Source organism: Myxocyprinus asiaticus, chromosome 25 (genome assembly GCF_019703515.2).
Source record: "Myxocyprinus asiaticus isolate MX2 ecotype Aquarium Trade chromosome 25, UBuf_Myxa_2, whole genome shotgun sequence".
In the NCBI taxonomy this organism is placed as follows: Eukaryota; Metazoa; Chordata; class Actinopteri; order Cypriniformes; family Catostomidae; genus Myxocyprinus; species Myxocyprinus asiaticus.
In genome coordinates this window covers 25,227,687-25,253,671 of record NC_059368.1, presented here as the reverse complement: position 1 = coordinate 25,253,671, position 25,985 = coordinate 25,227,687, and the positions used below count along the sequence as shown (strand labels likewise).

The 25,985-nt window shown below is 37.1% G+C and overlaps 1 protein-coding gene across 8 annotated transcripts in view; it reads left to right on the top strand.

Moving 5' to 3' along the window:
• LOC127415739 (circadian locomoter output cycles protein kaput-like) overlaps positions 1-25,985 on the top strand; it is a 91,714-nt gene that overhangs the window by 20,079 nt on the left and 45,650 nt on the right. For 2 of the 8 annotated variants that reach the window (XM_051654614.1, XM_051654606.1), the window contains exons 1-2: positions 8,220-9,819; positions 23,136-23,270. The gene's annotated coding sequence lies outside the window, so the exon portion shown is untranslated. Of the gene's footprint in view, positions 1-763; positions 862-7,658; positions 7,689-8,218; positions 9,820-23,135; positions 23,271-25,985 lie in introns of those variants that run through there. The other 6 variants (XM_051654608.1, XM_051654607.1, XM_051654611.1 and 3 more) reach the window with 6 other exon arrangements.

The window sequence follows — 25,985 nt, the reverse complement described above, 5'->3', positions numbered from 1 at the left end:
TCCAACCACTTCAAAAAGCAGTAGCATACGTCTCCTCAACAAGCCACATAATTCAAGGCCAGTCCCACTAGATAGTAATTTTGCTTTGTTAAGGGCACAGTGGTCTTATTCAGTCCCAAGTACTGGTTTGTTTGTACTTGGGATCGAATCTGATACTTTTGTGTTACAAGCCAGCATGGATGAATGTGGGTATCTGAATTTGTAAACCTGAACAAAGGGACAATATTTTGCCACAATGCAATGGGAGCCCCATGATTGGTTGTGTGTGTATGTGTGAAGGCTCAGGATGACCAAAATGTTTTAGTTGTGATTTCATCTCCAATCAGAACCTCTGGGACAAGAGGAGAAGCTGGCGGGTGGTTACAGAACAGTTCTTAGAACTAGACAGAGACACACAACACACATACATACTGTATACACACTAGCAAACCACACATATCAACCATGACCTGGTTTGTTCATGCATTATAGTGCAGAATAAAAGTCAGCAAACTGTGATAAGAAGCATAAAAATATCCTTATTGCTACCTTGCATACAAACCTAAATCCTCACAGACGTATGGCTGTCATTCAAGGTTATATGTATTCAAGCCTTTTAGGTTGTTGATCTTTCTGCTCTCATTTTTTTGTCCTGGCCCAGTCTCCGCTCTACTCAGATTTATTTTAAAATGTCTAAGTGGCATAAAGGGGATACACCTGAGGGTGAACCACTAGCCTCGAGGAAAGAGTACTAGTACTTAACAATTCCTTTTTGCCTCTGTAGGCTTTCCATTGCCATTGGATTTGAGTTTTCTGTTTGGACTTAAAACGCTCAATGACAATGCACAAGAGCCCTTCTGGAACTTTCCAAACCTAAATAAGGTAAGAGGAAATGTTCTTTTTAAAAATGTTTTTGTTGTTGTTGTTTTAGTTAACTGCTTATTTTCTGATTGGATTCTTTATTGAGACATAAGCTCTGTTTCAAAGCATAGTGCAGCTGTCTTCTAAGGCAGCATCCTAACCAACATGGAATCTTGACAGATTTTTTAATGCTCTACAAAGGCAACAGCTCTGCATGGCACATAAATAGTGGAATACGTGGGAGACTCAACTCGCAAATGGTTTCAGTAGAGTTTGACGTTAGCATGTGCCTTAGTCTAGTAAATACATAGCGAACTCAAATACTGTGTAAATTATCTATTTCGTATTACACTGTACAATTTTTATCTATAATTTTAGTATTGAATGGAATATTAGTTTGTATATAAACAATATTTCTCTTTCCTAATCCGCAAAGGATACATGTGATGCCACCCTAAGTCTAGGGTATATTTTTTTCCACAAATTGTTTTGCCATTACACCTCACGCACGGTCGAGCGCTTCAGCATTATAAAGTATGCTCTTTTGAGCATCCACAAGCGGATGCATTAGATGCATGCGCTTTATTACTGCTTTGTTATACTTCTTAGTGTACTCAGTGCCAGGTGCATGTGCAGACGATGTGAAAAGACATTTAGCTAAATTCAAAATACTTCGGTTTTCCGCATGCAGCTATGTCTCGTGCACAGTGTGTATGTAGTTTTTTTTTTTTTTTTTTTTAGCAGATTTCATCATCAGCACTTTACACGCGGAAAATTTAGGAAAACTGGGCTTGCCATGACAGTTGCTGCATACTGTGCTGATGATGAAATTTGCGGGGGGAAAACTATTACTTTGGCCTTTAGAATTTGGCTAAAGACGAATCTTAGGAGGCAGCATAATTAAGTTGCCCACAGGAGCAGGCTTATGATGCTATAAGGCTGGCTCCAGCTTACTAAGTTTTAGAACAGAACATGTATGTGACTGACACCCCGCAACAGCTTGAGGTGGTCTACACTGGATGCGCTGAAAAAAACGTAAACCGTTTCTTTGTCTTGTTGGCATGAGTTGGGCTGGCGCGTGCAGCGCTAAATGGCTGTTTACTGTCTGCGCAACGAGACACGATGCGACACGACTTACGCTTCCAGTGTAGACAGTACCATTGATTATAATGGGAGAGATTTGCTTTAGTTGAATCGCGCCGTTCACGTCTGGTGTTGACAGGTGTAAGTATATAGTCTAGTGTTTGCATATGGCTTTTGGTGCAACCAAGTGACTGGAGAAATGTAATGAATGTTAAGCTAAAATCTGCGCTTGAGACTTGATGGAAGTAAACAGTAGGTCTTTTTATTTTTATTTTATTTTTATCTGATGATATGACAGGCTGTGTGCCTATGGAAGTGTTGTGATTTTCTTGTTGACTGCAATCGAGTTTTGCTTAGGGGTCTGACACGCTGAATAACTTATCCCCTGTAAACCTCAGAGATGAATCAACAAATGGCTAAACTGGAGAAAGATTGAGCACAGCATGTTTTTTGCAAGAAGAATGTGTTGTGCTGTGAGACCTGGTTTCGTGCATTTTGTCAACTAGAGATACTCCTTATACCAAAGATGTGGGTCTTAAGACTTTTGAAGTCAGTTTCAAGTCAATACGGCTGCATTCACACAGCAGCAGAAATTGGATGTTGGTCCTGTTTTGAGTGCTACATACAGTTATAGTCATACACCATTTGGTTATGAAAGAGTGACAACTGCAATCTATAAACGCAGTGACTACTTGAAATCAGGAGCCAAGGATTTTTATAAAAATTATTTTTAGGGTTTTTACCTTTTTTTTTTTTTCTTTTTTTTTTTCATGATGGACACAGATGAGAAGACAGGAAATGACGGAGAGAGAGAGGGTTCGTTGAATTGGTGCAGACAATGGATTTCAAAAGTCACATTGAAGATCTAGGATTCAAAATATGATTTAAACCTAAACAAAGTTTTATTTATTTGTTTTTTTTTTTTTTTATTTCAAACAAAGTAAAATGAATAAGTAATGTTTAAGATTACTTCTAGGTCATCATTAAATAAGCAAATTTGTGACATTAACCATGTTAACCTCTTTTTAGGAAAAGTCCGATTTCTGTTCTTTTATTGAAGCGCACAAGATGCTCTTTGGAACGTTCTCAAATCATGCTGGATAACATGGATTATCAAGTTTTGCACAAATTTATCGAGTCCATGCCAAATACTAAGAAATTCTGAAATTAATAATTATTCACTCAAATTATTGTGCTGATAATACAACTTGTAATAAAAATGATGGTAACACTTTACAATAAGATTTAATTCATTAAAAGTAGTTAATGCATTAGGTATCATGAACAATCGATTAACAATATATATTTTTACGGCATTTATATATGTTTGTTAATGTTAGTTAATAAAAATACAGTTATTCATTGTTTGTTCATCTTAGTTCATAATGCATTATCTAATGTTAACAAATACAACTTTTGATTTTAAAAACGAATTCGTATATGTTGAAATTAAGATTAATAAATGCTGTAAAAGTATTGTACATTTGTCAGTTCATGTTAACTGTTGGTAACTAATGTTAACAAATGGAACCTTATTGTAAAGTGTTACCAATATTATTACTATGGCTGCAACTAACGATTTTTGATAATCGATTAATCTTCAATTATTTCTTCAAATAATCGGTTAAAAAAACATAATTTAATTTCCTGTATTTTATTAAAATATATATATATATTTTAAACAGAAATGATAAAGGGCATAAGGATTTGGTGCGATTTACATTGCTGAATTCACAATTCTATACTCACAAAACTTTGAACAAAGCCTGAATCATGAAAAGTTAAGTTTGAATTTATTTTTATTATTATTATTACTTTCAGGACATATGCAAAACAGTTCCTTTCATTATTTGTAAAACTTTGTAGAACAAAAAGTACTGTTCATTAAAGAGTAAAATTATCCCATCTGGGATGGAGTGGGACAAAAAAATCAGCCCATCAGAGGGCATTGGTGACACCAGAATAGAAATATTAATAATTTTGCCAAGCTGAAAAACTCATAATTATGTTAGATACATATGTTTGTGCCGTCACTGATTACATACATTTGAAATATTTTAAATGAATATTGTAGGTTTTAAAATAGTATTGTCACCAGTAAAATAATGTTTGCCATGGTATAGATTCACTGGTGGAATCAGACATTACATTTGGCATTATCAGTACGATCAAATACCAGTAACCTTAGCATTATTTTACATTATATTCAGCATTATATACAGTTTAATAGAGTACAGTAATCTGTAAACGCAGTGCAGATTCACTCTTGCGCTGAAAAGTCTCATCCCGGTGCTCATTTGATTATATGATGAGAAAGGATCAAACGCTTTAAACCACAACGTTTGACATCTGGGACATCAGCGTGACATCAGTGAAAGCTGCACATTTGATTACATTCAAACTAAAAGTGCAGTATGTTGTTGCACGAGTTTAATCAAAGTGATTACGCTCCACTTCTCCATTGCAATCGGTTTGATTGACGTGGATGCACGCGCTCGCTTGCTCAGAGTTTATCGGAGACTCGCATGTGGGATAAATAATCAGTTTTGCGAGATATGCGGAAATACAATTTTTAATTCTTAACATGTATAGATTATAAACAGAAAATAGCAGTAAAATGTGAGTCATGCTGGAGAGAAACAACTCATCAAACGGCACAATCACTCTTTCAACGCACTTGATACGGCAACCGCTCCACATGAAACTGTATGCTTATGATCTTTTTCTGAAGTGTTTACAAAGTGCTCTTTTGCACTGAACAACTTGGGTCGTGTTTCTTCCGCTTCAACTTGTCTCCATCGTTTTGCAAACGAGTTTCGTCATGCAACACATTTTTCACTGGGCTGTAAAGTGACATCACTGACAGAGCTTCTCCATGCTTGCAGCAAATATCCAACTAATCGATAATTAAATTCATTGTTGATGATTTCCATTATCGATAATAATCGATTTTATTGATTAGTTGTTTCAGCCCTAATTATTACATTTAAAAAATGCAAAATAGAAGCATTTTTGACCCAAGCACAAGCCTCTCAAAAAGACTCCAATCTGCCTACATGAAAACTTCATGAACAGAACAGAAATGATTGTGGTTACTGTGCTTTATAAAACAAGCCTAACCTTTACTTTAAACCTTTACAGTGTAAAGATCCATTTACATTCCTGTGTTGCTGCAGGACTGCTTTTCTCATTGTTATTCAGATTTCACACAGCTGGTTTGTGTAGTCTGTGACCTGCAGTGTAATTTGCATGAAGATGTCATGGTTTACGTCTGTAAATGGGGTGTGTGTGTGTTGCACTGAACACTACTGCTGTATTTCCATGCGGATGTATGTGGCTGCAGGCTACATTGCTGAATGGGGATTCAGAAGTGAAAAAAACTTCCCTGGAGATCTCGTGTACACACGCACACTCCACCGACTCCCTGTTTCCAGTGATCTCAGTGTCTAGGCTTCAGACCACATCACACATCTCTCTCAGTAGGAGGAAAAAGGGTGATTGTGCACCAGGGAAAAGCAAGGAATTGGAGATACTGTATGACTCAGCAAAAATCGCCTGCTCTCAATAAAAAAGCTGCATGCCATTTTTGTTACCGCAAAACAGTTTTTTTTTTTTTTTTCCAAGGATGGAATGCTTTGCTGACGACAAGACTTCATCTCTTCCCTGTAGAGTGGTGTCAATAGCAAGCCTGTCAGATGTATGTTAATTTTATTCTCTGGACACCAACACTGACAGGATATTTATGCATCATTTAAGTGTAGGTGTGCTAAATGGCCAAACATGGAGAATCCTCTTAACAGTTTATCATTTCAGAAGATTTAATCATCTTTGCCAAAACAGTTGCACTGTGTACAAATTGTTTATGTCTGAAGTAGGGGTGCACGATTGCAAATAAATAAATAATATGTGAAATTTACCAAAGGAAATCCAAATGACAGCGATGCTTTTCGGTTTGGTTCAAATGCTTCTTGTTGAGTGTCGTTGTAAGTAGAAAACCTTTACACAATGGAAGAAAACATAAATGGAATGCTGTACTGCAGTGGTTCTTAACCTTTTTGCAAGTGCGACCCCCCCCCCCCCCCTTTTAAGAATGACAATATTTCACGACACACAAAAAACAACAAGTCTCTCTAGCATAGGACAAGAAAACAATCTCGCCTAGAGATAATGAACAAGGCATGAAGGGCCCTCTCGTTCACCATAACCGCTTTCTGAAGAAGTGATTTTTGACCACGTAGTTCTTGTAGTTTTCATTGGAAAAGCTCCGTGCTTTGTTTGTATTGATTCATGTTTAGTTTTGAAGTGCCTTAGCATCTTGGATGGTTTAAGGCTCTCATTCACTAACACGTCACCACAAATCACACACTGTGGTCGTGGATCCCCATCTTCTGAGTGAAGCCATATTCCAAGTACTTTTCGTCATATTTCCTGCTTTTGGCTGTCTTTCCATTTGACTGTTTCTGTTGGACGCTTTTTAACATCAGCACCAGTTAGAAATCACTCCATGACTAATCTGCTGACCAACTAAAATGACTACAAATGAATGAATTACTAGACACAGGTAATGTCTTGCAATAAGCAGTAATTAGTTTATATCAAGTTGCCGGTAGGTGGTGCCAAGATACAAGTATTTTTTACACTCGTTCAAAATAAAAGTTTTCCTGTGACCCCCCTGGGGAGTCGCGACCCCCAGGTTAAGAACCTCTGCTGTATTGGATGATGCTGGTTGATTTAACTGGATGATGCTAAGAAATTGATTCATGCTTTTTTCTCTCACCTCGACCATTGTAATGCACTTTATACTGGCTTGCCTATGAATAGTATAAATAAACTACATCTGGTACAAAATGCTGCAGCTAGAGTGCTTACGAGATCCAGGAGAGATCAAATTACACCTGTTTTAGGTAATTTGCATTGGCTACTCGTTTAGTACAGGATTTATTTTAAGGTTCTTTTACTGGTTTTTAAAGCTCTAAATAATTTGGCATCTTCTCACACTGTTTATCTAAATTTGTTCCAACTTGTAGTTTGAGGTGTTCCAATGCTGAATTTTTTACATACTGTGAAGCTGCTTTTAGCCATTATGCCCCAACAATCTGGGATCTTTTACATATGGAACTTAGACATGTGCCAAACATTCACATTTTCAAAAACCGTTTGAAGACATATCTTTTAAAGCTAGCTTTTGATTAATATATTTTGTATTTTATTCATTACATTCAATTTTGCATCATTTAATATCATATCTTCCCATTTTTTAATTCATGTAATAAAAGTATTGTTAATTCTGTTTGATTTTTAATGTCTTAATTTGTTTTAAAGTTCCATTTATGTTTTTATTTTTTTTACCTTAAATGACCTTTATAAAGAAGTATTCTCTTGCATTTTTTGCATTTAACATTTTATTTATTTAGATGTTTCTGTCCAAATTGCCTTACAGATAAGGAATGCTAAAACAAGATTTTTTGCATGCATAATTGCTTTTACATTTATCTGAAATTTGAGAAAAAAAAAAAGAAAAAAAAATTACTGTTTGTATTTATTTTAACTATGTACTGTTTATGCCTCTATTTAATTTTATTTATTTTCCCTCCAGCTCAGAAACTAGGACACATTTTTGAGGGAAGTCTGATTCTGGATTTGTTAAAGATTTGAATGGCTACTACTGCTGCATAGAAACTGCATGATATACTTCTGAAGTTTTATTATTTTTTCCACTTGTCTACTATGTACAGGCTTTAAAAGGGACAAACATCACATTTATGGTAAGATGGAGGATAAATACAGCACTTACACAAACGTACCATGATATTTGCCATGGTTTCTGGACATGCATCCATGATAATTAGTGTGAATCTTCACTGGCCTCACGATTCGATTCAGTTATGGTTCAAAGGGTAACGATTCAATTATAAAACAATTCTCGATGCATCACAATGCATCTTGTCCTCCAATTTCTTTCTTTTCTTTTCAGTTTCTTCAAAATAGATTTTTTTACTCATTATTTTTTCCCTTTCAGCTTTTCATTTAACAGCTGTTTTCAAAAATCAGATTGTGTCACATTACATAAACTGGTCCATTACATTCAGTATGAGCTGTGAACAAAACATGGAATATCCACAAGATTAAATAAACGGTTCTATAGTTTAAAAGAGTATCACAAATTTTCAATATCTTTCTTTAGAACCTTATAAAAAAATATCTTAAAAACCACAAGAAGAAAAAATATTGGTTATGGTAAATATGGTTCTCCATAAAAAAAACTCACTGAATACTATTATTTCAACTGATTATATTTTATCGTTTGTTTAAAGCATTTTAAATCATTTAATAGTATTTAAATATTATTTAAAATTAATGCCATGCCTATTTATTTATTTATTTTTTTGGATTTTCTCCTTTTTCTCCCAGTTTGGAATGCCCGATTCCCAATGCGCTTTTTAAGTTCTCGTGGTTGCGTAGTGATTCGCCTCGGCGTTGGAGGACGAATCTCAGTTGCCTCCGCGTCTGAGACCGTCAACCCGCGCATCTTATCGCGTGGCTTGTTGAGCGCGTTGCCACGGAGACATAGCGCGTGTGGAGGCTTCACGCCATCCACCGCGGCAACCACGCTCAACTCACCACACGCCCCACCGAGAACGAACCACATTATATTGACCACGAGGAGGTTACCCCATGTGAATCTACCCTCCCTAGCAACCGGGCCAATTTGATTGCTTAGGAGACTTGGCTGGAGTCACTCAGCATGCCCTGGGATTCGAACTAGTGAACTCCAGGGGTGGAAGCAGGCGTCTTTTACCACTGAGCTACCCAGGCCCCCGCCATGCCTATTTATTTACATTTTTAACTTAAACCACTAATGGAAGTTGCTGGTCCAGGATGAGAGCTATTTCTGCTTCTATGAGATATAGCTTCTCTCCTCACCAGCACAGGTGATAGTAATGCGGTTTAAATAGCGCAGTTGTTGCTTCAGAAATGTATCAAGAGTCTCGTATGCACTGTTCCATCTGTTTTCTCTGTGAGTAGAAGATCACACGTCCCATCACAAATGCTACAATGAATTTCAAACCTTTATCATCAGGTGTGCACACTGTCCACTTAACGTGTGTCTTTGTTTCTATATCTGTCTTTGGCACGCACCACTGTGCTGCCGCTGTTTAAACTGAACTCAGAATCGTTTGAGAAAGAATTGCTATGCATCACTGAAACAATTTTTTCCCCCACTCCTAATGATAATACCATTAATGTAAGTACCTTGGAGTACCATGCGAATATCCTGGTGTACAGTATGAATATGAATGAGTACCATGGTTTTTGGACATGTACCATGGTAATACTATGGCATTATTGGTACTTGTAATACCTTGGAGTAAAATGTAAATACTCTGCTAATCATTTAGAACTATGGTATATGTATCAAAGTACCATGGTATTATCATCTGATAACATTTTTGTACCAAGGTACTTTTTTCTATGAGTTTAAAAGTTGGTTCTGAGAAAAGGTGGAGGACATGTGATAATGGATCATAACTCTCATTATGGTGCTTGTAAATCTTGTTTTATCATTGTTTTGTTTCATGTGTTTGTGCTGACAAATAGGGGCCAATAGTTGTTGTTGTGTTTCATTCAAATTTGTTGCTTAATTTCAGATATGATAAGCACTAAATTTTTTAATGATTGTTGGATTATCCAACCCCTCTTGGTGCCTTTTTATATTTTTGCGTGATTGTGCAGTTTTCATGTGTGTGTGTTTTATGAGTCATGCAGGTGTAACAGGTGAGCAAGGGAGAGGAAATGGGATGTTTGTCTATGTTTGACCTGTGGACTCAATTAGCCGCCTTTAGACTGGGAGAGGCTCACGTGAGATCAGCTATAACAATATAAAGAAGCAAACAGGTACACACGTGAGCCCTTCAAACTGAATCGCACAATGTCTGATGTGCGTATAGTTACACTAACACACACTGTGAGTTTTCATGTGTCAACTGCGATGCATTAGAGTGTTTTTTTTTTGTTTTTGTTTTTTTTTTTAATTCCTTTTGATGCTACAATACCTCTGTTATCCCAGTTTAAAGTACAGAAACAGCTATAAGTAAGACATTCGTAAGGATGGCTTGCCTGAAAGTGTAAACACTGGCTTAGTGGCGCCATCAAATTATTGCTTTGTTTGAGAATCCCAACCAGCCCAACATGGCAACATTGGCTCAACCAATGCTATGAGTTTGGGGTGGAACTATGTGTTTGTCGAAATTTGTCAAATTCCTTTAGGGTGTTGCTAGTGGCAATTAGTGAAATTACATTCTTCACACTTATTCCTGCCAGATGGTCGCTAATTCTTTAGCCCGAAACATGCTACATGTACATGAACACAGACGACTCTAGCTACGCAAGTGCAATTTTTAAAATGTGTCAGACCACAATTCATAATTTAATACAAGTTTGTGTTGCCTTCTCAATGCTGCAGCATGGGGTGCTATAGCAGATATTAGTGTGAACTGTCCGCCTCTACAGAGTTTTCTTTTTCAAGTCATCTACTGTAATAGCAGAGCATCAGTTTGATGAGAATATTGCTGAGGAAGTTAAAGTCAATATACTGTATGCATAGCAACTCACCTGAATAATAGGGCTGAAAATAAAAAATCGAAATCGTGATATGACGTAAAAAACCGCAAGTGTTTTAATTAAATAATTCTGCACTTGCTGCTCGATTCACTTACTGTATATATCTTTACAGTGCTCAAGGTTTATTGACTGCACATTTGTGTAATTCCAATTTTGCTTGGCTGCTAAATGTCACTATCCAAATCTAAAGTCACCTCAAAACACTAGGTTTTTGTGGACAGAAGAGTGTATGAGAGCAATTCTCTGCTTTAAAAGGCCCTTGTCAACTCTAAACAAACATTTTCCTTCTGTGTTCTGCCAAAATAAAGGCTTAAAGAGGCACTATTATGCTTTTTGGGATTTGACCTTTCCTTTAGTGTGTAATAAAGCTGTTTGTGCATGTAAAAGGTCTGCAAAGTTACAAAGCACAAAGTCCACGCAAAAGGGAGTTATTCTCTCCCACAGACAACACAGCTCAAGAACTAAAAGAAACGGCTGGATTGTAGTCCAGCCATTTCTTCCGTAAAGTATCTACGTCACTATGTAACACATTTGCATAATGCCCACATAAGGGCTACTTTGGCCCGCCCTCAAACAAACGTAAATATAGCCGAGGCCAGGAAGAGTTGGGTAAGTGTTGTCGCCGTGTCGAGAAGACACTGTTTTTTTCACTGCAAAAGCAAAACCTCTTTGTTTAGACTTCCAAAGGCAGACAAATTGAAGAATCAGTGGTTAAAATTTATTTTAATTATTTAGCAGTACAACCACAACCAATGCCAGATTTTCAAGACGGTTACTACTGAAAGATGGTGCAGTTCCCACTTTGTTGGGACAATCTGGCGCTTCAGGATCACAGCCTGTATGTATGCTTGATTATTTGTGGATTTATCTGCTACCGAGAGTTCAAAAGCTGAGTTTTGTGTTGTAGCTACGGTGTACACCCAGTGCACTGCCGTAGGCCTCTGCTAACCTGCTAGCTAATGTTGTTGAAATAGTTTTGCTAATCAGCTGCGGGCCCACTTTTACCTACAAATGTGTAGAATTATGCAGATTGTTTTTCGTTCTTACTATCATCAATAGTGATCAAGTGTGGAGATGGATTTATTTTTACAAACGGTCATTTTACGTCTGCAATCCATGGTAGTGCTCGGCTAACTTGCTATGTAATGTTACTGTTTTGGTAAGGGTTTACTATTCAGCTGTGAGCCGGCTTTACCTAAAACTGTGTAACAAAATGGTTGATCTCAAGAGACTTCTATAACTTCTATAATTATATAATTACAGGCTGTTATGTTATGGCCGCTATCCACGTTGGTCCACGGCTAACTTGCTCACTCTCTGATACACCCGGTAATGTCCAACCGGGAGTAAGCCTCTGTTCTCCGTTCATAGCTCGGACGACAAAAGTTCAGCTACACCCATTCCAGCAAAAGATGACTAACTTAGATAAACTATGTGTCTTTTACTTATAATCAACAGTGTACTTGTAAGAAAGCTACAAAAATAAAACTTACCACTGTGAAATGTGGGGGTTTGGTAATTATTTGGTAATAATAATATTGCAGTTTAAATCTAAATAAATAATAATAATCCCAATTAGATTTTTTGGTCCAAATCATTCAGCCCTACTGAATTATAACACATCCAGTTTAGTGCCACAGACTTTGAAGGTAACTCTTTTGCCCCATTGAGTACTGAGGTTTATTACTGTCAACATAATGCAAGAACGCACTCTAGTTTGTTCAACCAGACCACATGTTGGCAATGCATTGGCCAAGTACTCGGGTCTGTTTTCATGTACTTGCGTAAAGTTTGTTTCTGGCATTTAGAGGTCTTAAAATTCCCTTCGCCATCTAATACGAGCAGTGCAGACCTTGATAATATTCCTGGTCTTCATACTGTACTTCTATCCAAACAGCACTCCTTAGTGCACTGATCCACACACTAATAAAGATCTATGATCTGCATCAACATACCTATCTTCTCTGTGAGTTCAAGCAGAGCAGTTTTAACAAGCAAATCTGACATCTTTGTAAATCACCTTTTTTTTGCCTCTAATCCTCCTATTCTCCCGTGTTCTCTGACACACTCTGACTGGAATCACGGCTGACCCACTTGGCATCAGTGCCAGTGGCTGGCTTTTCACCGTTCCTCTGAAAGACCAGGCCAACAGTCGCAGCAACTTCATAGTGGAGCCTCCTGCCAGCTGCGCCATGGGTCCCTGCCAGCTGCTTCGTGAGGCCCTGCCAGTGGAAAGTCGTATTGCTCAGACGTTTTCCTGTCTGCAGAGTACTGGACATTCACACTGAACAAAGGGAGCTTTTATGAGATCCAGGCACAAGGGCTTGAGGTTGACAACAATTCCACAGAAGGGGTTCTAACCCTGGGAAATCAGGGTGTGGTGGCATAAAGTGTCCTGGAGGAAACAGAATGACCATTTCTTAGTGATTATATGATGATGGGCACAAGTACCAGGCTAGTAATTATGTCACATAATTTTGAAAAAACATAATTGGTGACCTCAAAATATTTCACATTAATCTAAGTAGCAACCATAAGCAAACTTGAAAAGGACTTTTGTGATTTTGTTATGGTGGCAAATTGAGCGGTCCATTCAGTTAGAGGAGGGTGGCAATTTGTATTGACACTGTACACAATGACTTTCAGTCTGAGGTAGCAACAGTGCTCAAAACTGTATGGTCGAGTACAACTGAATGGAATAGAATATGAGGGTCCTTTTTAGATGCGTTTTTAAAAAAAAAAACTATTTTTAGCTTCACATGCCATCTTAAAGGTGTAGTTCACCCAAAAATGAAAATTCTCTCATCATTTACTCACCCTCATGCCATCCCAGATGTGTATGACTTCCTTTCTTCTGCAGAACACAAATGAAAATGTAATCCATTCTACTCCAGTGGTTATATCCATATCTTTAAAAGCGAAATGATAGGTGTGGGTGAGAAACAGATCAACATTTAAGTTCTTTTTTTTAATTTTTTTTTTACTATACAGTTAATCTCCACTGTCACTTCCACATTATTCATATTCTTTTTGTGCGATTCACATTCTTTGTGCATATCGCCACCTACTGTCCAGACTGGTCAGAGGTGGAGATTTATAGTATAAAAGGACTTACACACCGATCAGCCACAACATTAAAACCACCTGCCTAATTTTGTGTAGGTCCCCCTCGTGCAGCCAAAAAGGGCCAACCCGCATCTCAGAATAGCATTTTGAGATACTATTCTTCTCACCACAATTGTACAGTGCGGTTATCTGAGTTACCGTAGACTTTGTCAATTCAAACTAGTCTGGCCCTTCTCCGCTGACCTCTCTCATCAACAAGGCATTTCTGTCCACAGAACTGCCGCTCACTGGATGTTTTTTGTTTTTGGCACCATTCTGAGTAAATTCTAGAGCAGAGGGCCAAAAATCAAACTTGATTGAGGGCAGTGGGCCAAAAGTAAACGTTGCATATATCAAACTGTATTATTTTCATATTAAATATTACTACTGCAAAACACACAGAATTCTAAAATTAAAATCATCAAGTGTCCTATACTTGCACAATACACATAATTGATTTCAATATAATTTTTATGGATGTTGTGTCTCTCTCATTTTTGAGTCACTTTGGATAAAATGTCTGCTAAATGACAAAATGTAAGCATATCTTAAAACATGATTACTGTTTTACTGTGGAGTTTTGGAGAGATGAAGATAAAATGGCATGACGTAATTCTATTAAGTAGGATATTGTTTTGTGACAAAGAAGATATTAAAGATATTTATTATCATAGACCTAGTCTACCCATTGTCCTGGATTTCACTCAGTATTACCATTTATTGGGACTGCCAAATGTAACAGGATTATTTAATTAAACAATGCTGTAAAATGTTTTTGTGTAGTTAATGCATTTAGCCTACTTTTATTTGGCATTAAATCTGTTTTCCTATTGTGATTATCAAAAACTCGAATTGTACTTTTGCTTCTTAGTAGGCGATGGATTAAGGCTGAATGCATTACATTATGAAAGCAATTAAAAGCTACGAAGCACATTTCTGCAAATTAAAAAAATGAGAGGCCTATTAATTTCGTTGACACCAAAATATTATTATGAATAAGGACCTGCTGAAATATGGCATTATATATTATGTTTATAAAAAAAAATAAAAAAATATAGCTGTCTGTTTTTAGGCAGATAGTTGCAAGTAAATGAGATATCCTCATGTTTGATAAGCAAATTACAGTATTATGCACTCAGATGTTATACACACCCCAAAACAGGATTTAGTCAGAATAAGAAGATGAAATTTGAAGAATTCGCTTTCTGCATTTAGATCAAAAGATCAAAATGAACCTCTGATTTAGATCAAAAGATTTAAGATCATGAGAAACAAATTTAGTCAAGTGTGTCCACACATTTGACTGAAAGTGTACGTTAATAAATATCTCTTCCATTACTCCTAGTCTCTATGCATAACATTTAACATTGAATATAGCTAGATTTCAACAAAGTGTGGAAAAGTGAGAACAAGCATTGGTCCAATAATTAGAACACCAGCAGCAGAGAAGCATAAAATACATAATGTTTTATTACCCTGACAAAATGCAAGACATGTCCAAGGAAATGCACGTGTTATAAAGGAACACACCCCTGAGGGCATATCTGTATTTAGCAATAGTGGTGTGGTATTTCCTTCACATCATTTCTATCAAGTTTCAATGTCTTGAAAAGTTAGACTGCAGAAATCGATAGGCAACCTCTGGAAGTAGAGGGCAGCATCCCATTCTTCAAACAGCGAATAACAGGGTTCCCAGTTCCCACACTTTCTGACCAATGAATTTCCACTTTCCTTCCATTTCTTTGTGATAACTTGACAAGGACTTTTAATCGCTAATGAACAATTCAGACTGATTTGCAAAGTGGTTTTACTGATTCACTGAAAAAAAAAAAATCCAAATGAATTATTTGCTTACAAAACAGAGACTTCACTTGGGCTTATGTTTTCCTCTACACGAGCAATATTTAGCGTATGAGCTATTTTTGTGCAGATCATTAAATACATACGTACAAACATATATATATAATAGATAGATAGATAGATAGATATTATTTGTTATAGACATTTGCATTTTCCATTACTTTTTTTATTTGTTATTTATTTTAATATTAATTTCCTTGACTTTTCTAGGCCTGGAAATCACATTTTTTAAATTCTCTAATATTTCCAAGTTTTTCATGACTGTGGGAAGTGGGAACTCTGTAATAGGCTTATGTGAAGCCCATGTGAAAATTCATACAATTTTAAAAATAAGCGCTGCTACAGTATATCACCAGTTCAGTCCTCTAAAAAGCATGTTGGAATCATGATAAAACTTGGGTCACTGTGTGTGTGTGTGTGTTCTATCAAGAGTACAAAAGCTCATAGAAAGTCAATTGTATATTGGCTAATGCCTTTGTATGTGTAACATTTAGTCATTGCTAAAATTCCTGTATCTGTTTTCACATATTGCAGAGAAAAGCCTTTACAACTAGCTTTTAGACGCACAACACCTCCACTCATTAGCACTCATAAAATACAGCCTAATGATTGAACACATTACTGTTTTTGTCCACTTGCCAGAAATAGTCAGTTGTTCTTGTTTACAAGCTTATACTTGGGCATTTCAATGGTCTATAAAAGGGAACGATAACCTATAAGGATAAGCCTAATGCTAGCAGTTACCATGACTTATCAGCTACTACACGGTATAAGCTACAGTTATGCCGCTGGTTCATTTTCACATGACATCCATGAAGAAGCACAAGTGAGCATACCTAAATGCGCCCACACATTCCTTTGAGTTCAAATAAATTCACACGCAACTGCCCAAGCTGGCTTCTGTATGTATTTAGGCTGCCTCAATTGCTTCTGTTTCTTTATGTAATCCCACAGTAACTCGATGTTGAGATCTGGGCTCTGTGGGGGGCAATACCATCTGTTGTAGGGCTCCTTGTTCTACTTCTATTCTTTTTGCAAAAGGAATGTTGGAAAATGTACATTTTATATTTCAAATTGATGCACCAAAGCAGAAGGTTTAAAATAACCGTCTTTATGCAAATGTTTTGAAACATCTAATGTGCCTAAGACATTTGCACAGTACTATTTATTTCAAATTTAATTGGTTAGTCTCATTGAATGTTACAAATCAAGGGTTTTAAAACAATGAAGCCCCCAAACATTATGAAATTAATTTTTCAATAATCAATTGTATTGATATTCTAAAACTAGTAATCATTAATTTTAGCTATATTTTTCACATTCATATTTTTAGGGGAAAATGGCACTAAATTATTTCTATTTGACCAAAATGCAAACACAAAACGAGCTTAGAAAAAATGTCTACAACTTGTTTCATTTGTGAGGTTGTCTGCACAGATCCTCCACACAGCAAGGATTGCAAGCATTTTTATATAATGATAGAAACACACTGGAACCAAGATATACGATTGCCTTAAAGTTATTTTTACTCTACACAACTTCTTTGGCTCTACAATGAAGTAAAGCAGACCCACAGGTTCAGGACATGTTGTGAATAGCAAATAAATAAATGAGGAAGAATGAGCAACAAGTGAGTAAAAGACAGTGTCCCAATTTCAAATAGCAATAAACTAAACAAAAATAATAGCATATTATCATATTGTGAGAGACCCAAATATTTATATCGCCACGTCCCTACTAATTTTTACCCCTACTGCAAGACATCACTGTGTCTGCTTTTGAGCTAAAGGAGAGACAAAAACGGATTTGTCTCAACCGCAAACAAAGGTTATTGCTCTTTGGTCCATGGTGCCGGGAGGTGTGGTGTTGGGTTTTTTATTAGATGAAAGCAAGTGGTTTTAAGTGGGCAGAGCATTGGCAAAAGAAATCATGATCTGCAAAAGAAAGGTGTTTTCTGTCTTTCTCTTTCACACCCTCAGTTTTAGTTTGATTGTCTTGTCACTCGCATGTCTTGAGATCTGGTCACCCCTACTGCACAAATCAATTAAATCACTTACTAACCTTTTCTGTGTAAAGTTATAGCCAATTTTACAACTTCGTTGCCATACCAATGTAATATCAACAAACCCTACATCCCTAAAATGACAATTTAAACAATTGCACAGCTCAAATAATACATGAGTTTTATCAGATGAATTAATGTAAGTGCTTTTATAAAATCATAGGCTTCAAATTTCTGCCTTTAAACCATCCAAAATTTGGCCAAATTCACCTTCATTGCAAGTATCTCACTGTAACCTTGAGTTTTGCTTTTTTTTTTTTTTAAAGAAAAGGAGGCACGAGTCGAGGAATATTCCTTTAAATTAAGAGGCTGTAAATGAAGAGAGACAGAGGTGCAAACAAACACACTTCCGCAATGCCTGAATACAGCTGTGATCTGGCAATATTTTGCATTTACATTGGGCTGTTAATCGATTAAAAGTTTTACCCGAATAAATTACGGGATATTAATCGGATTAATCACAATTTATAACATACATAAACATTTGCTGAGAAAGGCCCTATAACAATAATTTAATATATAATGATTTAATAATTAGAAGTAGCATAGAAGTAGAAGTTGCATAATTATAAATTTACATATATTATAAATATATATGTTCTTTTTTTATATTTTCGCACCAAATTAATGCGTTAAATCGACAGCCCTATAATAGATGCTTAGATCTCCTCCCAACTCCAAAACTCGAGAATCAAAATCATCTCAGATTTTTCCAGTCATAATTACGACTTAAGGGTAGGAAACTTGTATTCATGATAATTCTGATAGCATGTGCAGGCAGCATAAGCACACAATGCAGAGTCCAATTTTGGTCCTATTAATGGATGCTGAACGAAGCTAAGCTACAATCGCATTATCTACTTCTGTTTGTCTAACGTCGCAAAAATCGGACTGATACGATTTCAGTAGGACTAAAGTGCTTACTTGACATTTTAAAAAGATTAATTATTGTTTTGGTCAGACTGATATCAAGCTTTTAAAGTGCATGCAAGCATACTGTTAAATATCTTAAATCTTAATCAGACTGTCAGTGTGGTCTCAGACTTTTGGACCCCACTGTAGAAGTCAAAATAACTCTAAAACCAAGACATTTTAACAAGCAGAATTGCTTCACTAGAGACAATTCACAGCAAAATGAGGGAAAAATGAATCCTCTGTCTCTGTACCTCAAACCTTTCCTTCTAAACTCAACAATAAAAAAAAACATACATTTGCACATACATGACTGAGAATACAAGGAATTCCTTTGTAGAGGGAATTCCTCAGAAAAACATGAGAAGGGCACATGTGGAGGCAAGCTAGAGACAGTGGAGGAGGGAACAGAAATGTTTTCAGGTATGATGAAGGATAGACAATTTATTTTTGTTTACTGAGATAAGCAAACAATTTAGCAAAAGATTAGACAAAAAGCAAGATATGTAATCATGCAGCAGAGGGTACAAGAGAGAGAAAAGGATAACAAGGCCTAAAGGAAAAAAATGAGAAGGGCGGCTTGTGAAAAACAAATGGGGGGTGGGGGGGGATAAAAAGAGACATAAAAGCAAAAGAATAAAAGAGAGAGGGGAAGGAAGACAGTCCCCAGCACTTCCTGCAGAGTGCTTGTGGTGTTAGCAGTAGGCTGAGCAATGCTTTTGTAACCGTGATGTCAGTAGATGCTTCGCTGACCCAGTGACCTACTTTTGCTTCGCTGTTTCTTCACTTCCACTGTGACATGATCACAGCTCAACAGGCAGCCGCAGCTGCAGCCAATCACGAGTCACTACAGACTCTCTATCAGCAAATCAGCGAGCTACAGCACAAATAACCAAGAGCCAATGAAAAGCAAAGCAAGGCATAAAAACTCTCAACCAATCTTAGGCGAGATGGAAGATCAGGTAGACACAAAGTTAGCGTGAAAGAGCAAGAGATCAAGAAGGGAAGGAAAAATAAAAGAGAAGTGACTGAGGGGAAACAGGGTAAAACAAAACCACTGAAGCATTCATGAAACGGTCTTTGGGGATCACAAGATCACAATGATGTCAGTAGTTGGAGAGGGTGACACATTTACCTATTCTGCCAAAATCAGCCACACCAGATCCGCCTAAAGCACTTGGTTAAAACCAGAAAACAAGCTTGTAACAAACAAATTATTCTCTCTCTTGCCACACGCTAACAGATGAGGTTTCCTTTCTCTCTCACACACACACACCCACAACAGATTTCCCGTTTCTCAGAATACTTTCACACATCTTACTGGTACACAAACCTATGAATCCTCTAATACACAAACATATTGACACCCTAATCTTTTTTATTCTAACAAGAGATTTTGTTATTCAGAGAGTCACAAATGAATGACACACAATCGTTACGAGACTGTGCCGTGTAATGGCATATTAGGATTCCATTCCACTGTCAGTTTTTGTCTTCAGTTTTGAAGGAATAACTCACCCAAAAATGAACATTCTGACATTACTTTCTCACCCTCATGTTGTTCAAAACCGGTATGCTGTTATTTGTTCCATGGAAGACAAAAGGAGCATGTTTTTAAAGATTCGTTATGCAGCTCTTGCTATACAACAACAGTTCATAGTTACCAGGGGCTGTCAAGCTCCTAAGATAAACACCATTAAAGCACCCATAAAAGTAGTCCATACGACTTGTGTGCTATTTTACATCTTCTGAAGCCATATGATAGGTTTGTACAAGAAACAGACCGAAATGTAGGTTGTTATTTACAGATTGACAAATTAGGGCTGGCCGACATGGCTACAAAAAAAAAAAAAAAAAAAAAGATATTTTTCAGCCTATTGACAATATTCAATATATATTTGTATAATTATGTCTGCTCTGAAATGGCTTAAAGTGATATTTTCTTAATCGGAGAAACCATAATTTCAACCGTCAATTTCAAATGTTTAATTAATGAAGTAAAAATCAAATTAAAAATATGTTTTCCAGTGTTTCACTTAATGAATGAAGAACAATATTTTTTTCATTGTCATTTATATGCGCCAATACACAACAATACAAAGTAATCAAAAAGCAAATGTATTTACTTATATTTATACAAAATCATTTGTGTGAATATTTTGCTAAATTTAATAGTCCACACACACTTTTTTTTTTTTTTTTAACCCCGTTTGGTTACCCAGTTATGATTATAATACGGAACTATTATTGTGGTCCAGTCAAGTTTATTTTTATAATATAATAATGAATTATTATTATTATTTTAGGATTAGATTTGTTTTATACAATAGAAGTATATTATGTAATCTTCACCTGCAATTGGAGCTTTTATTTTGACGGAAAGTGCAGTGTGTATTTGACCGTTCACAATGCTCTTCTTTACAAATCTAATAAAAAGTTATCATCTCCTCCTTTTCTGTGATATGGTGTCTGTCATTCGATTTGTATGATAAATTGTAGTGGTTATAAATGTTAAAAGTTGCACGAATGTGTGAGTCTGCTGTATTTTGCTTTCACAATGAGTGGGAGGTGCTCAGAAATCGCTGAAAACAACGTATCATGAGCCAGTGCGTGCACACAGAAAAGAGAGTCATCCATTCACTCTGGAATACATTAAAATCATCGTGTTCATATTGTGAGCAGAAGCGGCTCGTGACCTCAGAAATAAGTGGGGCAGATCTTGCAATGAGCGCTATAGGTAATGTATAACCACTGTTATTTTTTTATTATTATTCAGCTCATTATTCATAACATTATGAATAATATAACAGAAGAATTATCCGTAAGAATTTAGAATCTACGGTTAAAAACCGTATGCACATGGTAAAAATATTATGTATATAATATATTAATATATAATGTGAAAGAGTTTTTCAGTGTAAGCCTCTGTCTTTGCTTGTGCCTGAGTTGTTAGAGCAGCTGTTGCTATGGTTACAGATGGTGTTTCCGTAGTGCTTGGCCAGGTGTCACAGACTGAACGTGAACTGTCAATTCAAGTGACACTGGGGCTTAAATACACAAACTCCCAAATATAACAGGAATTCCATCTACCAGACTTGTATTCACCGAAAAAGCGACTTAAATCGGCTGTTTGGGAGCATCTGAATGACTGATCTAGGATGACAGATGGAAAACATGCAGGCAAAAGTCATATATATATATAGCCACACATCCTACACATGGGACAGGATGTTCCACAAACAACCATCTAGTGAGGTTAACATTTTTAGCTGTGGTGCTTTTAAAAGGATGAATTGAGAGATGCAAGTTTTTTAAGCGTGCTGATGGCGCGTGGTATGTTTACGTGTAGTTTCTATTGCGTCTTAAATCATCCTCATTATTTAAAGCATTGTGTGAGTACAAATTCACCGCATTCAACAATAAATGTCCATTTTAGGCATTATTGGACTTAAAATCGCCTGCTGTAAGCAGTATTCCCATTATTATGCATATTCCGCATGTTTATTTGTAAGGTGTTGTGGACAGATTAAAGGACAGTACAACTATAAAGGAGTCTGTTGCTGATTCTTTATGGTGGGGTGTTTGACAGATTCTTTGAGACAGGGGTGTCTAAATTGCTGCCGAAGATAAAACACACTGCTCACACTGCTAGCGCGCACTAATACTAAAGTTAACTTTGATTTGGCACTATGTTTATGGGTAGATTAATTTCTGCCCCAATGGGTCTCAGTGAGGGCTCATTGCAGGACCATATTTGACCACAGATTTTCATTGGAAAAATGAAGGGTGCTGTGGAATTTGGGAGGGCAGCAGATTCTCTGCCTCACATGCACGTATATCTATATCAAGCATAGTGTAACTGAGGTTACGGCTTCATTACAACTTAAAAATAGAATAAAAACTTATACTATGCCTGCTTTAAAATACATGTCAGCATTCTGAACATATTTACTGGTTAACAAATTACATTATTAGCATTTTACAGAGTGGATCTATGTTTTCAAGTGGACGAATATTTAGGTGGGGCTCTGCCCTACCTGCCATATAGACGAGCCGCGCATGATTGTGAATATTCAGTATATTACCCAGCCCTATTTCAGATTCAAAAATGATGTTGCCATTTTGACACCAAAATGGCATTAGTTCACGCAATTGTATTAATTGAACACGACACCCTATTTTGATTTCTGAAGGCAAACACAGGCTAGATGCAATCATTTCGTTATATTGTGAATATAGTCACGATTGAAGAGCGTTGCAACACCTAGAATTGAAAATAATGACAGAATTTTCATTCTTGGGTGATTTATTTCCTTCAGTCATGCCATTTTCACATCAAAGTGCCCATACATCTTCAAAGTCAAACTCTATGAATAATTTCTCATTGCAACACAAACTCAGTCATACACACGTTGCAAACTGTATCCATAGTCTCAAGGTAACACAAACATGGCTTTTTCTGCTCCTTTTCTGTCCACATTATTTTTTTTTCCACCGCAGAGTCTGCTTTCCATTTTTAATAAATTCATGCAAGGTGCCTACACATTCCCACTCTCTTATTTCCCTCTCTCACATAGACCAAGTCTCTGCAAGCTCACTGTGTGTGTGTGTGTGCGTGTGTGTGTGTGTGTGTGTGTGTGTTCTCTCTCAGATGTAGGTCAGTAAAGCTCTGAGGATGTGAGTCACTCCAGAGTGGATCTTCAGCGGTGCTCTGCACGCACAGAGATGCCGGCATGACAACGGTGCCCATCGGCAATGCCATAGCAACCACTCTCACCCAACCAGGGTAAAAATAGATGTGCTGAATTCCTCCATTGCAGAGTTTCCCTCTAATATTCTCTCTCTCAGCATTTTCTTCATTACTCATGCGGTAATCTACACAATTATCTGGAAAACCTCTTCAACGGAGCGGTTCTTTGTGATCTGCAAAACCTACAGCAATCTATAATGACACAATCAGCTAGATATATCACAATTCTTTGTATCACACTATTGCATGGATACTTTGGATCCCTGTGTCAATATTTTTGTTCATATACAGTATGTTCATTTCCTACAGTTAAATCAGTGAAGCGCCAGGTCATCTAAATAAGTGTAAACTAATTTCTCATTGCGGTCTGAACTGCTTCTATGAGGTGTGTGTCGTACAGGACAAAAGTGAAGCGAACCAAGCAAGATATATTGAAACTATTCCCACAGGTTCAGACTCTCTCATGCTATTGCCACAGTTTTAATCACAAACTAATTATGATTTTGTGATGCACATGTATAGCAATGTGTATAGTATTGTAAGAAGTAAATGTTTTTTTCTAAAAATAAAAAAAAATGACAAAACCTAAGAATCATGGCTAAAGCTCAGAAAAGTGCCTAGTATGTGCAATGAATACGGTCCATGGTGAGGAATCCCTTATGCCAAAACCTGCAGCCCAGTGATTTCCTTGCTTGGGTATGAATTGAACTAGTTTCCATTTATAGCTCTGCTCTCTTCTTCCCTTCATACAGTTCTCGTCAACACATTTTTCTATGGAAATGTGCAAATGTTCTTTTCTAATGGCAGTATGTGCTACTTTATCTTCATTTTTAGTTCCCTTATTCTAGATAACGTTGGTCAAACTGTCAACACACTATGGCATACAAATTCTCCTTATCATCTAAAAGTGACTTTCCTTCCCCTTTTCCATCTAAGGAAGGAAAGGGATTTCTCAGAGCAATTCACATTTTCTATTCACGTTACACCAAGACATTTAGAAAAACTTTGCAAGTGCATTGATATTTCTTAATGGCATACAAAAGTTATTTCAAATGGCCATCTAAAGACAAATGTTTTTGTGAAACATCTAAGACTTTTGCAGAGTACTGCATATAAGAAAAAAATGCAAAGCAGATAAACTAGTGGTAGTCAACCCCACCAATCGACTAGCAGGTTTTTGGAAGACTAATCGACCAGCCTAGAGAAAATTGCATGGGAACATAATGAAACCTAGATGACATTAAGGATGTGTGGAAGCACCTCTCTCTCGCTATTAAAAGGCTGAATATTGACAACATGCACAAAATGAACTGAACCACAAACTGTAAACATATCATATAAAATGTTTCCATTGCTGACTCTTTACATAAAACGGAAAGCTTTCATACTGAGAGCTTTCACAAGCATGTTGATGATGGGTGTGGCGAGTGAAACTGTGATGATAGTGACAAAGAAAAAGTACCACTCCAGAGGAAAGCTGGGATTGCGTCTGTTGTTGAGTGTCAAATGCTCGCACAGGGCGAGAGTGGGGATGACTGCACCATCATTACCATGACAGTCGGTCTATAAGCAACCACGGTCGACATTTAAAACTAGCCATGGCTGAGACGCACACACTGGGAAGTAAAGACATGCAGCACAAACACTGCAACTGTTTGTGCTGCAAATTTTAACCCAGTTTAACGTCACAACTTACATATGCACTACAAGCCTAAAAGCCTATATTTAATGCAGGGAAATCATTCAATCAATCACACACAGATACACACCCCACACACTCACACAATCTCAGGGGTGCCATTGGATGCATCTCAATCAGCTTCCTAGTTCAGTAGTCAGGTCACTGACCAAGGAGTCGGCCATTTTTAGGGCTGTCCCAATTGCAAAATCGATCCAGTGCACTGAAACATTCACTACCTAAACATTTTGTTTATTATGAACAGCTGCGCTTGAATGAGGGACCTCATTATTGTGTCACAGGTGATTGATTCATAAGTGTCCCATTGTTTAGTGGATGAACACCCTTGCCAGTGTCCGAATTCGTGTTCACGATATACTGATTTACGACACGGAGCTCGGAGAAGCAAGATGAGAAGCACCCATAGTGAACTGATGAGTTGGTTTAGAAGATTCCAGCAGTAAACACATCTATCTATTGAGTTCTCTCACATCCTAACAGAGCGGAGGAGGGCCAATGAGAGAGGGGTGTTTATACACCGATCAGTCACAACATTAAAACCACCTGCCTAATAATGTGTAGGTCCCCCTGGTGCCGCCAAAATAGCGCCAACCCGCATCTCAGAATAGCTTTCTGAGATTATATTCTTCTCACCACAAATGTACAGAGCGGTTATCTGAGTTACCGTAGACTTTGTCAGTTCGAACCAGTCTGGCCATTCTCTGTTGACCTCTCTCATCAACAAGGCATTTCCATCTGCAGAACTGCAGCTCACTGGATGTTTTTTGTTTTTAGAACCATTCAGAGTAAATTCTAGAGACTGTTGTGTGTGAAAATCCCAGGAGATCAGCAGTTACAGAAATACTCAAACCAGCCCGCCTGGCACTAACAATCATCCATGGAATTATCTAATCAGCCAATTGTGTGCCAGCAGTGCAGTGCATAAAATCATGCAGATATGGGTCAGGAGCTTCAGTTAATGTTCACATCAACCATCAGAATGTGAAAAAATGTGATCTCAGTGATTTGGGCCGTGGCATGATTGTTGGTGCCAGATGGGCTGGTTTGAGTAT